Here is a 5,697-nt window from a genome sequence, read left to right as displayed (position 1 = left end):
CAGAAGGGGTGGGTGCAGAGTCCTCCCAGCAGTGCCCAGACACAGGAGGGGTGGGTGCAGAGTCCTCCCAGCAGTGCCCAGACACAGGAGGGGTGGGTGCCTAACACTCCCAGCAGTGCCCAGACACAGGAGGGGTGGGTGCCTAACACTCACAGCAGTGCCCCTGCAAAGAAAAGGGTGGAGTACCCACAGATCCAATGCCCACAAATGTCAGTCAGGTGCACAAAGATCCTGCAGTACATGTACCACATGTGTGCGAGGCTGGGAGTATACACATGCATAGCGCCGAAAAGAAAACATGTCCACATGAAGTCATGACAACAGTCTACATACACAAGTACAGTGACCACCAAGGACGCCACGAATGATGCAGGTGGAGACATCGCTCAGCATGCATGGCCCAAGTCTAACGAGTCCGTCACACACCCAGCCAATGTAGACACAGCTCAGCACCACATATTGGAAAGACCCTGCAGGGAAGATGTCAGGTTACACAGAGGAAGGAACACACCTTGGGACGATGTCACCATCCAGTAACTGCTTACATGAACAAAGTTATGTAGCCAACAGCTTGTGATGGCACACAGATACCAGGATCCACCCTATGACCAGCACAAGACTACAATTCCCACACACCCAACACATAATCACCACCCAAAATAATGGGGCCGGTCCACCAACAGCAATACCAGACAGACAGTAGTGTACTAAGGAAAAAGAAATTGCTTTATTCAGCATCCAAAAATCTGTTTGTCCCTTGAAAGTTCAAAATGTACAATGCCCATAGGGCAATCCAAAGTTCAAATCCAGGTGGGGGACACAGTGGGACGCGTGTCCCCTAGCTTGCCTGCACAGTCAGACTCCTTCGTCTTCCAGAGGGGGGAGGGCATCATGTGGGGGGGAAGGACCAGGCACCGCAGGGACATGAGGGCGAAGGGTAGGCGTCGTGGGTGCAGGGATGGAGGACTCCACCACAGGGGGTGGGGCAGGGCCAAAGGCGGAGGCCAGGATGGCGCTGCACACCTTAGCAAGGTCCTCCAGCGACTCCCCTGCACCCGAAGGAACCACAGGCCCCAAGGAGGGGGGGGGGGTCAGAGGGATGGGTCACAGCGCCACTGGGGGAGGGACGGGGGGGGGGGACTCAACCACCCTGACCGAGGACTCCCTTGACCGCTTGCGGGGTGGTGTCACTGTGGGGCTCAGGGACAGAGCAGCCATGAAGGAGTCTTTGCCGGATATGTGGCCAGGAGAGCTGAGGGGAGGGGATTTGGAGGGAGTGGATTTGGTGGAATGCAGACTCCCACTCTGGCTGCGTGTCTTACGTTTGCCCCCCGACCCAGTGGGTGTGCCTACTTCACCCTGTGTGTGCATGCCAGGAGGTGTGCGTTTGACCTTCCCTGCTGGTGTGGTGCCTGTGTCTGTTGTGGTGGGTGCATGCTGACGTCTGGGTGTACGTGGGACAGGCATGGGAGTGGGAAGTGTGGATGGGTCAGGGGTAGGGGGTTGGACGAAGCGCTGCAGGAGACCCACTGCTGCAGTCAGTGTCGAGTCAATGGACCTTAGCAAGTTGCGTTGGTCAGCCTGCGATGAGAAAATGCCCTCCAAGTATGCCTCCATGTTGTTCAGCACTTGGCTGTGGCCATGGAGGACATTAAGCATCGTAGCCTGACCAACCTGCAACTGCCGCTGGATGTCCACAGACTCGGCATTGGCGGCAGCAGTGGAGACAGGGGCAGGGGGTGCGGAGCCTGGCAGCAAGGAGACATGCGGTGACTGGGCACGCTGGGAAGGGACACGAGCAAGTGGGAGGCGGCTGATGGCAATGGAGGGGACGGGGAGAGATGTTGTGCCGCTGTCAGCTGCTGGTGCAGCCTCCGCCCACTCGGAGAGATCATCCTCGGACCCGTCAGCTTCATATTCTGTGGTGGCAGTGGACAGGTCCTCGGCCTTACTCTCCTCCGCCTCAGTTCCATTCGATGTGCCAGGAACGATGTCACCGCTGGCACTGGTGCTCGGTCCCTCCGCTCCGTCTGTGCTGATGTCTCCCTCCGTGTCCCCCGACGATGCTGTGGGCAAGGTGAAGAGACAGCAATTAATCATACACCTGTATACATATGTCACATGAGTCCAATCTACATAGGTTACAGTGCATAGCCTGAAAAGAAAGATGAGTAACATCTACAAAACAAGGTACATATGTAGGGCATGCAACACACAGTTGGTTGACCCACCATGCCACTGAAAAACTATGGAGAGCATGACACAATAGCAAATGACATGAAATGGATTTTGACAGAGGAGCCAGGCCCTGGGGACAATCCAGCACTGCATCTGCACCACACAGCGTCGCCGAAAATAGGGATGAGCAGGGACCATATCCATGAACGTGAGGCACATGCTGCATAGGTAATACTGAAAACATGCCCACCATGACTGGCTCACTGCACCTTGAGTGTATGTCCAGACAAACATCACACACTGGCCAGACCTAGCAAGGAGATATCAGGTTTTGACATGTAGGCTTTGCCCGCACCAACCACCCCCTACATGAGACAATTAGTTGAGACACAGGAAGCACTTACATCCCTCAGTCTGGGTGAAATACACATGGGCTGCACAAATGCAAGATTGGACACCAAATACCCAAGGTGCGCCTGTCCAAATAATCATGTACAAATGGTCATCATCAGATGATTGTTACAAGACACACAGGCACTGGCCACCGTGAGTATGGACAAGGAAAATCAGGTCAGGCTGTACAGTGGACACTTGTACTACATTTTACATCAATATACATGGTGCCAGGGGACAATGGCACAGAGCACAACCTATGCTGTGGACACTGAGAGTGTGCACATTTTGTGATGACACACATGACACCTATGAAAATATGCCCCAGGGGACAGTAGTGGCCACACAACTCCATGGTCCTGAATGGGAATGACTGCAACACACGCCACCATCCCTGCACCATGCGTATCGCACACTCATGCACATCATGTCACAGGCCACAACATAGGACATGCGTGCTGTAAGGCATGACACTTGAGAGACTAACTCCCATGTCTGGACTCAGCATCAGTGCCAACTGACATGGAACCCACAAGTACTGAACTGGACAGGGCACAGGCAAGGTCCCAAAACCTGTTACACACCACCCCCACACATGATGCTACAGGCATTGTTCACGTGGATAAAGTGCCAGCCTAGATAACCTTGTGAAGGAGTGACTACACACAAACCAGGGAACACATTGCAAGGAGGGGAAGGGAGGCAGGAGAGCACCGCTATACTGTGGGTAACAGGATCTGCACAGCACCTTTAAACCCTGGCAGTGTATCCATGCAACTCTGCACTTACAAATGCTGGTGACACACAACAAACACACATGTACCTACCCCCTTCCTGCTGCTGCTTCTCCTGTAAGCGCCTGTCCAAGTCTGGAAAGACCACCGCCAGCACACGCTTGTGGATGTGGGTCAGACGGCGGCGCCCGCGGTTCTTATGGGTCTCAGGTGAGTCCCCCAGCAGGACCCGTGCGATCCTCCGCGTCCAGCACCGGATATCCTGCCAGCGTTTTCTCACCTGGGCCAGGCGCCGCTTGCGACCCTCCGTCCTCCTCACGGCACTGACGGCGTTCATCCAGATCTGCTTCTTGGCAGAGGCGCCTACCTGTGAGGATGAACAAGTGACACTACATCACTACACCTGGCACATGTCACAGAGACACATATTAGAACAAATTTGCTGTTTACAACAAGGCATAGTATGCATCCAACGCATTGCACCTTTGTCATAGGGACATGATCCTCTGGGGAAGGGCAAAAGCAGTACGTGCCATTGAAAGTACACAGGTGGAATGAGGGCAACGACACAATCAATGATCCAGGCTCACACTGTGCATCACAAGCTACACCAGGATTATGTGTAGCACCTCTAAGCAGTCACATGCCACAGGCCACTGACGCTACCTCAGCAGAGTACACAGACACACACAGGCACAGGACATTCACCTGCCATTGCCAAATGCAGTGACAAACCTCACTCTGCACATGTGCCACTAGACGGGGGGGGGCTCACAGGTGTGGGGCTGACTCTGCACGTCAGACACACAGCACTGCTCCCTGCTCACATCAGATGGGCAGGGTATATCCATCCCTCATGCAGCCCGGGTGCTACACTCCACATATGCACCCACCCACATGACAGGGGACTTACACACACACCCATGTCCAGGGTACGAACACATCATGTGGACACTCTCAGCACAGGTACACAGAACTAACACACATCTGTGGGTACAGTCACCTGTCACACTGGGCTGACCACATAATCAAATGAGGACTGTAGAGGCTACATTCCCAGGAGGACAAGACAGGCAGAATGTGGCATGCACCATGCAGTGATTGTCACAGTAAACACAATGCAAGTGAGGACGGCAGACATGCACCACAGCATGCTCTGGCTGGGAGACATCAGGCATTCCCCCCCCCTGGGACCCCCCCTACAGTACATAGCATGTGTGTCACACCTGGACACAATGCCAGAAGTCACAGTCACAAAAAAGGGACACAGTCTGTGCTATTAGACTCTGCACTCACCTGATACCCTGGTCTCCCATACAGCAGGGGGTACTGTGGGAGGATCACATCCAGCAATGCCAGGTTCTCCTCCAGGGTGAAAGGCTGTGCCCTCTCCACAGACCTTGACAAGGGAATCAGGAGCAGCAGCTGGGTCGTAGAATCCAAAGATGTGCAGGCAAGTGCTCCCTCATGGGACATGGCTGCCTTATATCTGCCTTGCTGGCCTGTTTCATGCACAGGAGTACAGAGTGATTGGTCACTCACATTTGCATCCTATGTTTCCTCCAATCCCTTCAAACCTAGCACAGTCAGTGGGTTTTTATTGTTTTTTTTCTTGAGCGTGATGTCAACTCCAGAACCAAATTGCAACAATGTAGATTCATTCAAACTGACTTCTGCTGTGCACCTTCCGGAAAAAATTCAAACTTTAAACTTGGTCTCCATGACAACCAGCATGCATGTAGGCCTTTATACTTGTCCCTCATGTGTCCCCTATGTAATTTGGAGTTTCACACACAGGTACGGTGCGTACCGGGGCCCTAGGGCACCCCAAATGCATAGCAACGGCCCGTACAGGCGTGTGTACGGTCCGTATCACTATGGGTACGCATACGCGAGCACACCCATAGTGATAGTGAGCGTACAGGCGTGTGTACGGTCCGTATCACTATGGGTGTGCTCGCGTATGCGTACCCATAGTGATACGGACCGTACACGCGTGCGTACGCTCACTATCACTATGGGTACGCATACGGCAGCACTCCCATAGTGATAGGGAACGTACACAGGCCCTCTGAGCGAATGTACGGTGCCTTTCACACATCACAGTGGTGACAGGCAGCACACAGGAAGGAATAGAGCTGACATACTTGTCCATGGATGGACATCAAGGCATTGTCTGGGCAGTACTACATGTGTGGGGCACAGGTGTGAAAGGCTGTGATGTGGCACATTACTCCTGAGTCGAGAAGGCAACAGATGTATGATGAGATGTGTACAGATGTTATGTGTGACGGTGCAATGTGTGCCAGGCATGCCCTTAACTCGTTTGACATGTGTGCATGTCGTACTGCACACTTGGGATGAGCGTCACTGGCATGGCACAGTCAACAAC

Source organism: Triturus cristatus, chromosome 5_1 (assembly GCF_964204655.1).
Source record: "Triturus cristatus chromosome 5_1, aTriCri1.1, whole genome shotgun sequence".
Lineage (NCBI taxonomy): Eukaryota > Metazoa > Chordata > Amphibia > Caudata > Salamandridae > Triturus > Triturus cristatus.
Note: the sequence above shows the minus strand (reverse complement) of the source record.